The sequence below is a fragment of the Eptesicus fuscus genome, chromosome 10 (assembly GCF_027574615.1).
Source record: "Eptesicus fuscus isolate TK198812 chromosome 10, DD_ASM_mEF_20220401, whole genome shotgun sequence".
Lineage (NCBI taxonomy): Eukaryota > Metazoa > Chordata > Mammalia > Chiroptera > Vespertilionidae > Eptesicus > Eptesicus fuscus.
Genome location: NC_072482.1, coordinates 40045135 through 40058006, shown reverse-complemented (window position 1 = coordinate 40058006; position 12872 = coordinate 40045135). Strand labels below are relative to the sequence as shown.

At 38.2% G+C, this 12872-nt stretch overlaps 1 long non-coding RNA gene across 3 annotated transcripts in view; it reads right to left on the bottom strand.

Moving 5' to 3' along the window:
- LOC114227446 (uncharacterized) overlaps positions 1–12649 on the bottom strand; it is a 48312-nt gene extending 35663 nt beyond the window's left edge. Inside the window, exons 1-3 of one of the 3 annotated variants that reach the window (XR_008557231.1) lie at positions 12575–12629; positions 7943–8006; positions 7589–7696 (exon numbers count right to left, since the gene is read on the bottom strand). This is a non-coding gene — a long non-coding RNA (uncharacterized LOC114227446). Of the gene's footprint in view, positions 1–7588; positions 7697–7942; positions 8007–12574 lie in introns of all 3 variants that reach the window. The other 2 variants (XR_003613597.2, XR_008557230.1) reach the window with 2 other exon arrangements.
- Between the last annotated feature and the right edge of the window lie 223 nt (positions 12650–12872).

Genomic DNA, 12872 nt, shown 5'->3' with positions numbered 1-12872 from the left:
ATCCATCCATTTCTTACAGGAAATTCAACTCCATTTTAATCTTATGGGGCCACTATCATATATGTGGTTTGTCATCGACTGAAAAATTGTTAAATAGTGTCTGAACATATTATTTTCAAATGACTTGAAATGGAAAAATTCCATGATTATCAAAACTGCAAAAGCAAAATCAAGAAAAAATAGAAGGCTCTGTGTCTATTAAAGATCTTAAATTTGTTTTTTGTTTTTTTTTAAAAAAATTCCCTGTGCTTCTTTCTGCAATTACTGATAATACTACACAGGTCTTGTGGCAACATGTGGCTGTTCGTATACTGAACTTTGCAGGTGGGTCACCTTTTAACCTATGTGAGCTAGAGATGCTGTGTCTGAGTTGATGTTTTCTTATCTTAGTAGCTGTGTTATTTATATAGATTGAAATAGGGAAATTCAGAGATTATACTATTGCTCCTGCCCTATTTCTTTTGTTTTGTTTTGTTTTTTCTAAAAAAAAAAGAAACCTTTTGAATTGTAACAAACATTTTAGGAATAAATGTTACCAATTTCTACAGAAAATCTTTCAGAAATATCAAGAGTAGGGAATACTTCCCAACTCATTTAATGAGGTCAGGATTACTCTGAAGCCAAAATCATACAAAAATATTACCAAAAAAAAAATACTACAGATCAACATTCTTCAGAAGAAAGATGCAAAAATTCTAAACAAAACTTTAGCCAAATTGAACCCAACAACACAGAAAAAAGATTTATTTCAAGAACTTAAGGTGTTTTAACATTTTGAATCAATCAATGTAATTCACCATATTAATAAATTAAGAATGAAAAGCCATATGACAATTTTAATATATGCAGAAAAAGCATTTGACAAACCTAAAATTCTCAGCAAAGTATGGATAAAAGGTAATTTTCTTAACCTGATAAAGGGCAATCATGAAAAACATAGAGCTACCATCATGCATAATGATAAGAAAACAAACTTTTTTTTCCTTCTAAGTTCAATAAAGAGAAGGATATTTGCTCTAACAATTTATATGTAATATGGTCCAAGAGGCTTAAGAAAAAGGGAAATAAGATTTGTCCATACTAGAGAGGGAGAGGTAAAGTGTTTATATCACAGATGACATGCTCATCTATGTAGAACATCAATGCAATCTACAAAAAAGCTACTAGAATTACTAAGAGAAGTTTACTCAGGTTGTAGAAATATATATCAAGTGTGATTCTATATAACAACTAAAAACCAAAAATTAAAGTAAATAAAACAATATTATTTCAATTACATACAACATAGAAAGTACTTAGGGATAAATCTGGTAAAAGAAGTACAATACATTGACATTGAAAAACAAAAAACATTGGAGACATACATAAAACCTTCCACAATAAAGGATTATTTAAAAATAAAAAATACAAGCCGAAACCGGTTTGGCTCAGTGGATAGAGCGTCGGTCTGCGGACTGGAAAGTCCCAGGTTTGATTCTGGTCAAGGGCATGTACATTGGTTGCGGGCACATCCCCTGGTGGGGGGTGTGCAGGAGGCAGCTGGTCGATGTCTCTCTCTCATCGATGTTTCTAGCTCTCTATCCCTCTCCCTTCCTCTCTGTGAAAAATCAATAAAATCTATTAAAAAAAAAAAAACATTGAGGAAAAAATTAAAAATGCACTAATAAATAGAGATTGATACCTTGTGTATGAGTTGGAAGACTCATAGTTAAAATGTCAATTATAAACCAAATAGTTGGCATATTCAAAACAATTGTGATCAAAATCCAAGTAGAATTTTCATAGAAATTTATATATCCTTTCTAAAACTCATTTGGAAATGCAAAGGATTTAAAATAGCTAAAATAATTTTGAAAAAGAACAAATTGGAAGGCTAAGCATAATCAAGACAGCATAGTATTGGCATAAATATAGACAACTAATTGATCAAATCAAACTGATAAATTAACTTCAACATTAAACATGTTTCCTGTTTAAATTATACTGTCATAATAATGAAAAGACAAACTATAGAATATAAGAAAAATTTTGCAAAGCATGTCTCATAAATGATGTGTATCCAGAATATATAAAAAATTCTCAAACTATATAATACAAAAGCAAAGAATGCAATAGACAGGGGGCCAAAGATCTAAAAAGACACTTCAACAAAGATGATATATAGGTTGTCAATAATCTTATGGAAAGATATTCAGCAATACCTAAAAACTAGAAACAACCCAAATGCCTATCCTATCTAATAATAGACAAATATGCAAATTGACCATACCTCCGACACACCCACAAGCCACGCCCACAAGCCACACCCACCATCCAATCAGAGCAAGTATGCAAATTAACCCAAACCAAGATGGCTACAGCCACAGAGAGCAAGGTTTCCTAGGTAACCTTTCCAAGGTTTCCAAGGTTTCCTAGGAAGCCAAGCTTTCCTCCTGCCCTTGCCAGGCCTAAGCCTCCACTCAAGCTACAAAGTTTCAATTATAGAAGGTAAACAAATTCAAACAAATGGCAGCAGAACAGAGCTTGAGAGAGCAGGCCAGGGTTGCTGCTGGCAACAGGAGAAGCAAAGCTTTCTGCACACCCTGGCCAGGCCCACCTGCTTAAGGCAATAAAGTTTCAATTATAACCCCAACACAAATGGCTGTGGGCCTCGGAGGGAGCCCCAGGCTTGGCTCCGCTCCAGGCTACAAAGTTTCAATTGTAGAAGGAAAATAAATTCTAGATACCAGGGCCTCCACTTGCATTGCCAGGGGGCGTGGCCCGCCCGCAAACCACCACAGGCCCCTCGCTCAGGCCACCCCACACCCCAAGGGAAACCCCACCCGATCTGGGACGCCCTTCAGGGCAAACCAGCTGGCCCCCAACCCTGTACCAGGCCTCTATCTTATCTAATAAAAGAGTAATATGCAGATTAATCATCACTCCAACACACAATATATCTGCCCCCATGTTGTCAAAGATCCTGCCCCCATGTGGACACAAGATGGCCACCACAGATGGCCAGCAGGAGAGGGCAGTTGGGAGGCACCTGGCCTGCAAGGGAGGGCAGTTGAGAAGGACCAGGCCTGCAAGGGAGGGCAGTTGGAGGTGATCAACCCTGCAGGAGAGGGCAGTTAGGAGTGACCAGGCCAGCAGAGGAGGGAAGTTGGGGGCAAACAGGCTTGTAGCAGAGTGGTTAGGGGGTGATCAGGCTGGCAGGCAGAAGCGGTTAGGGGCAATCAGGAAGGCAGGCAGGCAAGCAGTTGGGAGCCAGCAGTCCTGGATTGTGAGAGGGATGTCCGACTGCCTGTTTAGGCCCGATCCCAGCGGGCCTAAACGGGCAGTGGGACATCCCTCGAGGGGTCCCAGATTGGAGAAGGTACAGGCTGGGCTGAGGCACACCCCCTCTCTCCGTGCACGAATTTCGTGCACTGGGCCTCTAGTCTATATATATAAACCCTAATATGCAAATAGACCAAACAGCGGAACAACTGAACAACCAAACAACCGGTCGCTATGATGTGTGCTGACCACCAGGGGGCACACATGGAACATGGAGGGCATCGGCAGCAGGCAGCAGAGCGTGGAACATGGAAGGTGTTGGCTGCAGCAGGATGGTGGAGCAGGTGAGTGGGGGCGCCAGACCAAGGCGGGGCACTGGTCGCTGTCATTGGGGTGAGCCTCTGGTGGTTACTGAAAATTCTTTGCTCCCGCGTACCACAGTCCCACCCAGCACTTGCATCTGCTACCAGTGCTGGCCCCACTTTCACCTGCTGTTGGCACTGGAACTGCCACTTGCACCTGCTGCTGGCGCTGAACACTGGCCCTGATCGCTTGGAGCCATCAGTAGGTGCGAGCAGCAGCTGCCAGGCCCTATCTCCCCTCAGGGCTTCTCCACCTCCCCCTGATGCTGAGGGGTGATTGGGGCTGGCAGCCACCTCTGGCACCTGCTTCCGGTGATGGCCCCACTCGCACCCACTGCCGGCGCCCAGCGCCAGTCCCGATCACTTGGCGCCATCAGAGGGTGCGAGCAGAAGCTGCTGGCCACAATTGCCCCTGAGGGCTTCTCCACCTCCCCCTGATCCTGAGGGGCAATCAGGGCAGCAGTCGCCACTTGCATGCACTGCTGGGACCAGCCCCAATCGCCATCAGCGGGTGCAAGCAGGGCCAGCACCATCAGTGAGTGGGAGCAGCGATGGCTGGAGTGGGGCTGCCGGCAGACAGGGGACCGGGGACCACAGCAGGAGGGGCTGGGAGGGGGCATGGAGGATGGGCCAAGACCTGCCCCTGTGCCCACTGTAACCTCGTGGCCCACAGTTCCTTTCAAGGTGCACGAATTCGTGCACTGGGCCCCTAGTCAATAGATAAATGGATAAATACACTGCAGAATATCCATAAAATGAATTACTACTCAGCAATAAATATTAATAGACTACTGGTGCATGGAAGAACATGAAAAAATATCTCAAAAAAGTGCTGAATAAAAAGAATAAAAGAATTTGCTATCACGGTTGCCTGGAGATTGGGGGAGGAGGGCATAGGAGGGAGGAATAACTAAGGGACACAAAAAAACTTTTGGGTTGATAGATATGCTCACTACTGAGTGCATTCTTACTAGCTGTTATCCTTTTTTTGTATAGTTGCAGAGTGGAACAATTATTTGATTCTATATTATGCAATCGTGTCTGTATTCAACAATGAGCTCATTAAATTCCTGGAAATATAACAATCTGCTCTTGAACACTGGTTTGAGCAAGTTTCAGCACACAACTGTATCTGACCCTCCAAAAAAAAAAAACTAGGCCCAGCAGACTTCTAACAAAACATCATAGGTACCAATGTTACATAAAAATTTCCAAAGCATAGAAAATGAAGGAAAACTTTCAAATTCTTTTTATGAAGCAAGTGTAACATTTTTATATAAATTTGATAGGAATAGTGTAACAAATTCAATTAAAACCTAGTAACACTTATGAGTATAAATGCAAAAAGTAATAATTGAAATGATTGTGAGTAGAATCTAACAGCACATTAACAAAATAATAAACCATACATTTCAAGGATGCACAATTGGTTCACTGTTAGGCGATCCATTAACTTAACACATAATAATAAAAATTGTTAAATGTCTTGGCCAAGTAGATAAAGTACAACCATAAAAAAATTAGAGATGAGTGGGGAGAATTTATAGAAGTAGAACAAGCTTGCTAATGTCACTTAGGATCCAAGATTTTAGTGTAAAAAAAAAAAAAAAATAGAGAGAGAGAGAGAGATACATGTAAAATCAAAAAGTAAGCATTCTAATCCTAAATTTCAATTTGAAATGTCAGCATAAACTCAAGATATGTTTTCTCTTTAAAAAATACCTATTTCCTAGTTCTGAATACTGAACTACCTAAACTAATACCATAGCAATAAATATTCCAAGTGTCTAGATTTGGGAGCCTCAATATAATTCCCTCCTAAAGATAACCATGTTCTTTAGAGAAATAGTATATTCTGGATTTAAAGAAGAAAATATACACAATAAACATGGGATATTTTATCATAGTAGAAAATAAGGATTCCGAAACTACCTTAAAAAAAGCCAAAGTTGAGATAATTAGAACACTAATAAGGATAACTAAAACTCATTGCACTTATTAAATATGTTAATTTTCATGGGTTCACAATGATACCAAAACAAAAAGAAACTTTGATGGGTCTGAACAAGTGAAAATTTTTATTTTGGAAATGAATTTACACATGATTTAAGAAGGAGCACGGGGAAAGTCAGACATAATTCTGCATTTATTATATCTTTTCTATATCATCTGTATCTCAGAGTACCTTACCTGTTGATAAAGGGATACTTCTATTTTTTTATTATTACAAAACAATACTTATCTATTTAACCAAAGTAACAATATTTTGAAATAAAATATTTAAAAGATAACTACAGAAGTTTAGCTCTTACTATTGACAACACTGCATTTTCTTAAGTAATCAAAGATCCGATTAAGATGACAGAAAACACAGAACATTGTTTTGATAAAATACAGAATTTTTGTTTTCTTAGTAAATTACCTTTTACAGGCTCTTATCAGGAGCAAACAGTAAAAAAAACTTTTTTTTCTTTTAGGGATAATTCTATTTTATAGAAGTATTCCAGTTACTCATTAGAAAATGAAATGGTAAAATTAGAATATCATGATAATGCTGTATTATATAATTAAAATTTGCTAAGAGAGTGGAAATTAAATGTTCTCACCAAAATAAAGGTAAATTTGTGAGGTGCTGGACATTTTAATTAATTCAATGGGGGATCTTTTCATAATTTATACATATATTGACTCATTATATTATTCACCATTAATATCTTATAATTTTATTTGTCAGTTTACCTTAATAAAGCTGGAAAAGAGAATATTAATTTTCAAACCTTTTGCAAACTTTAATGAATTGACAAAATGGGGAATGACTGCTTATATCACAGGCAGAAATTAAGACATCCTATATCCAGTGATGTATATACAAATACCTATAGAGTTGCCTTGGAAAAATAAAACAAAAGCTGAATTTGAATCTGATTAAGTCTTTATTTCAGTCTGGATCTAACCAAGAGACAGAAATCATATAGTAATTTGGACAGGAGCTATGTAATGTAAATAATTATTAACTCTACTTCAGGATTGGTGTAATGAGGGATTGGATACTTTAGGATAAAAATAATTCTAAATAATACAGGAATGGCAGACATAAGGAACAGCCACCACACCTAGGGGAGTGAAAACACGCAAAAAAGAACAAATCTGGAAAAGACTCCCAAGGATGAGGTCTAGATCCCATTTGGAGAGGCTGTGTCCAAGGCACAATGAATTGAAGATTCACCGAAGTGCCACACTGAGGAGTCTGCAGAGAATCTGCCTTTTGGGGTGGCAGGGGAAGTTGTCCAACAGGAGACTCCCCACCAGAGGAACTCACTGGAAAACTACTCTCTGGGGTGTTTGGTTGAGAAACTACCCAAGGGGAGGTGCTGTGTCCTGGAACTTATTGCCCATCTGCTAAAAAAGAGCCAGGGAAATCATCCACGGGGAGGTGCCTTGTGCGGCTGGCCATTTTGCCGCAGAAAACTGCCAAAATGACACACCAGAACCAGGAGGCAGAGTTCCTTTCCTTCTCTAGGATCCCCTTGGCACCTTCTATGATAAAGCTTGACATCATGCCCACTTGCAAAGGAAAATATGTTCCGGTATCTCAAGCAACATAATGAAGGGTGAATTTGGAACTAAGGGATAATCGGTTGAAAAAGGATAAATTTCTAACTTGAACTCCCAATACATTGAATTACAAGAGGTGTTTTAGTTGACTCAGGCTAACCTAACAAAATATTGTAGACCAGGTACCTTAAACAACAGACATTTATTTTCTCACAGTTCTGGAGGCTAAAAGTCCAGATCAAGGTGCCATCAGGATTGGCATCTAGTGAATCTCTCCTTGTCTTGCAGATAGCTGCCTTCTTCCTGTGTTACCAGGTGGCCTTTCTTCTGTGTGCAGATGGAGAGAGAGGGAGGTCTCTGGCATCTCTTCCTCTTCTAAGGGCATTAGTCCTATCAGATTAGAGACTCACCTGATGACATCATTTAATCTTTATTATCTTTTTGTAGGTCCTATCTTCAAATACTGTCATTTGAGGGTTAGGGTTTTAACATATGAATTTCAGGAGTACACAATTTGCCTATAACAAGGGGCAAAGCAACATGTTCATCTCACGGACTACAATAAAAATTAAACAAAAAGTGGAGGGAAAACCTATAGATTAAAAAAATTAACATTTGAAACTAAAAAAGGCTATTTTGGAAAATGTGAACACATACTAGGTATTTGATGATATTAACAGTTAATTTTTTAATATGTGATAATGCTAAGTGGAAGTATTTTTTAAAAGTTCTTATCTCTTGAAGTTATATGCTGAAGTATTTACATATAAAGTGATAAAATGTCTTGGATTTTCTTCAACATAATTCAGAGGAGAAAAGAAATGGATGCTGGTAAGGATGAATTAAGATTGCCATGAGTTAATAATTTTTGATGCTGGGTGACAGGTACAAGGAAAGCTCATTAGACTATCTCTCTACTTTTGTATAAGTTTTCATTTCCCATAATAAAATTAAAAATAATAATAAGTAGGTATTTCTTTAAATAAAAAGGTTAAACATTTTAAGAGAATATTATATATAACTCTATGTCAATTCCTTTTAAAACGTTTATATTTCAGAAAAATTAAAATTAAAAATGTTATTGTCTTGAGAATGAAAAAATTGAACTAAACCAACTGAAATGTTAAATATTAAAACAAATTGTCAAAAAAAACCCACAAATTGTAAAACTTCCTTCAAAAAAAAAAAGCCACAATAAATGCCTAAGGTAATTTCTTTTGAACCATCAAGGATTAAAATATTTCTATATTTTAGAATTTCCATATCATGTTACATGGCCAATAAAGTCCACAATCTGATTATCACTTTGTACCCAAAAAACTATTTGAAAAAACATGCCATATTTGAATATAAAAACAAAAATCAATAGTAGTATTAGGAAATGAGAGTAATGATGCTATCAACAGTCTGAATTTTTGAGTACTTTCTCTAAGGAAAAGAGAAAAATAACATTAGAATGAAAAAGGAAAAAACCAGAGTTGAGGAACCTCCAGATTCTCACAGATTAAGGTATTTGGAGAATTTGGATTTTTTTTTTGAAAACTGAAAACTTGGTAAACAAAGCTGGAGGTAGAGTGGGCATTGAGCCAGAAAGGCAGGAAGTAAAGGAAGGCAAAAGCCTTGAGCCCGGCCTTGCCTTTGAACTCTACACTGTTTGTGGTGACCATCTATGGGCTACAGCTGTGGCCTATGGAGCAGTAGATGAAAATCTGCCATGCTTGCTGATGGAAGCAAAGCATTCGATGATACTACTTTTCTTAGGTTATTCTTAAAAAGCACTTTGAAAAACCAAATGAGCAGGCTGGGGATAATTGTGAATGAAAACAGGGCCTTAAAAGAAGGAGGCTTCCAATTATTTTGCCAGACTAACCAAAGGCAACCACCAATTCTTTGATGAGGAGAACTACCATGTCATATCTGAATTCCACTTTATAGTAATTAAAAGTTGATGAATAATATATTTATACTTAAATTATTATATAAGCAAAATGTATGCATTTCTCAACCCATAGTGTGGGTTCACTTCTTTTAACCATTTTGCTATATTCACAAATTCTGGCTTAGGAACACATAAAATATGCTGATGTGTTTTAGACTTGATTCTTTTATGTTGTTTCAAATTTGTTTCAAACATCTCATCTGAACTTTCCAGGGCTCGCTTGCTCTCTCTCTCTCTCTCTCTCTCTCTCTCTCTCTCTCTCTCTCTCTTTCTCCTCTTTAAATACTTTATGACACTTTAGCCCCATTCTTTCTTTCTCAATTTCCTACTATCAGCTACTCTGTGCTCTTCTGAATTTGTGCCACATTTTGCAATGTTTCTCAGGAAACAAATTTTAAATTTGCTCACCAATTTATGCACTCTAGCTATAAGTAAAAGATACTTCTAGTGCCCGGCCTCTGTCCTGTGAGCCAGAGTCAACACACCACCAAGGGAGGTTTGGGAGGAAATGCAATAGATACATTACAATTGTTGTGGTATATGTAAAGTGAGAAAAATCTCAGCACTATTGCTTTTAGAATATTCATGTGCATGTGTTGCATCTTATGAATGTATCGTACCATTTGAAAAAGACCGAGCTTCCTTAAAGAACAGCTGTTGCAGCATTCATTTGTCCTTCTAACCCCATCCAAATAAGCAGGTTAATCCTATGAGAGTCTTTCTGATCTCAGCATCCAGTGAGTAGTATTGATAGACCGTATGATTTCTATTGTGAAGACCAAGGTATGGATGAATGTCTACACTTATTATATAACTAGAGGCCCAGTGCATGAAAATCGTGCATAACGGGGGCCCTCAGCCTGGCCTGCATACTCTCACAATCTGGGACCCCCTCAGACATCACTCTCACAATCTGGGAGTGCTGGCTCCTAATTTCTCACCTGCCTGCCTGCCTGATTGCCCCTAACCACCTCTGCCTGCCTGCCTGATTGCCCCTAACCACTTGCCTACCTGCCTGATTGCCCCTAACCATTCTGCCTGCCTGCCTGATTGCCCCTAACTGCTCACCTGCCTGCCTAATCACCCCTAACAGCCTCTGCCTTGGCCCCCGCCATGGCGGCTTCATCTGGAAGGACGTACAGAAAGATGTCTGGAAGGTCGTTTGGCTGTCTGATCTAATTAGCATATTATACTTTTATTATTATAGATTGATTTAACTTTTACCTTAAAAGGAGAACTGAAAAGTCTCACACAGGACTTTGTATTTTGCATTCTTTTAAGCTTATATGAGCTTACCAAGGCCAAGCTGGGCACATTCCTCACCAAATGGTCAGCAACCTCCTCTCTAATGGCACTGATAATGTGGCATTATGGACCATAAATATGTAAACAAGAGGATTTCTAGTGCTTTTATTTGACTAAGGAAATCACAAAATATTATGGACTTATCAGTACTTAAAACTAAAGCGACCATATATCTCAGTTCTTTCAAGTAAATAATAATTTTAATTTATTGACTCAAAGTATTTCTAGTGATTTCTTTCACTATCAAAAGTATTCATATGTGGAGAATAAATTATATAACCCCAATACTTGAAACCTATCGCCTCCCACAGATGAGCAGCATCCATTTTACCCTTAAGCCAGATAAAATAAAAGAGTAACCATAGAGTGCAGCTCTCTGCAAAAGCAATGGTGACCTGCCAGTTTCTAAAATGTTGGGTTTTTTTTTCTTTTAATCTAACTATACATCAAACAATAAATGAAAAAAATTCTATGTTGAAAAAATGATTGGACATGACATCAGGTAATTAAATATAGCCACTTGTAGTTAACCAGAATAATCTTTCCCATATAATAATAAATGATAGTGGTAGGATGTCAAATGGGGTATACTTAATGGTTTTAAATGTTAAACACAAATATAACTGTAGAATGTAGTTTAGAAAAATAGAAATAGTGCTAGGACTTTAGAATTAGAGGCTGGCATAATATTCATTTATAATTGTAATTCTATTATATTATTCATTGTGGAAAACAAGAGAAGAAAAATGGTATATAATCTACCCATCTATACTAATAAAAGTGTAATATGCTAATTAGACCAGAGACCTTCCGGACATCCTTCCAGACAAAGCCATGGTGGCAGGGACGAGGCAGAGGCTGTTAGGGGCCATCAGGCCAGGAGGGGAGGGCAGTTGGGGGCAAGCAGGCCGGCAGGGGGGGCCAGTTGTGGGCGAGCAGGCCGGTGTGGGGGGGGACAGTTGGGGGTAAGCAGGCTGGCAGGCAGAGTGGTTAGGGGTGATCAGGCAGGCAGGCAGGTGAGCGTTTAGGAGCCAGTGGTCCAGGATTGCGAGAGTGATGTCCTACCGACGGTTTAGGCCCAATTCCCCGAGAGGTCCCAGATTGGAGAAGGTGCAGGCCAGGCTGAGGGACAACCCCCCCCTCTGTGCACAAATTTCATGCACTAGGCCACTAGTACATTAAAATAAAAACCAAGAAAATATTCACATCTAATGATAAAAAAGAGAGGGGGAAAATGAATATATTATGATTCTTTCAGAAAATCCCAACATTTGTTTTTTTGAAATTGTGGGACAGAGTGATATACATTGGTTCCAATCAACCATGCACTTTTAAAAAACCTTAATTCAAATTCATTTTGTAAGTAAAAGTGATATTGAAGACTACTCTCTTTCATAGTAATGGCAGAACTAATAAAGCGCATTAAAATATTTTAAATTGCCTCAAAAATAAGGTGTTAAAGATATTTTCTACCTCATAATTCTAACACAGAACACTTACATACTCCACCATGGCTGAAGAAAATGGTAACTGTAAATGCAGAGCGAAATATTTTAAAATGACACTATAAACATTGAATTAAAAACTAAACTAGAATGCAGAGTTGTCTAGCCATTGGAATTAGGCCTTATTTAGATGTAGCAGTTTAGATCACTCAACTCCAATACTAAAGCTGGCAGACTGCCTATTCTGTGAGGTAGATGTAAAAAAGAGAATTTGATGTGCTAATTAGATAAAGTACAAATCCCTAAGATTTTTTTCACATAGAAAATATTTTCAAATACTAATAAAGTCACTTTTCATGTAGTTTATAGACTTCTAAGTTCCTCATTCTCAAAATAGGCCTGAAGAAATGAACACCAAGTATAAAATGCTATAGTTGCCTCTGTTGATACAACAGCTCAAGACTGGTCAAAAAGAATAATGTAATAAAAGTGCTCAATACATTTCTAGAAATTGTTAATGCTCCTATTATTCCAGTTATCACTTTGAACCTTAGGAGTTATAAATCCCATTTAAAAAGTCAACAAACCAAATGGTCCTTCACCAAAACCCACTGCACAACATCAAGTTCCTTTATGGAAGGATTTCACCAAAATGTGTGAAATTAATCCTTTTCTGAAACAGAGGGCTGGGTGCCTTGAAAGCTTACTTGTTTCCTTGAGTCGTGCCTTGCAACACAGATGAGTTTAGTATTTCAGGAGCAGACACTAGGGGAAGCGGTGAGCCTGCCAATTCTGTAACAGACACCAGCATGTCGTCACGTCTCACAAAGACCACCTTTGTGGGCCGCATTCTTTTCCCATCAGGCCGTGCTGCCCTGACCTGTGGTGTGTTTTTAGTTTCCAAAGAATGCTGATCCTCTCTAAATGATCTACTGAAAACTGAGTGTTGAAGCACAAATGAAAATTGAAAAGTGCCATTTAGCACACAACATAGTTATTTCATGG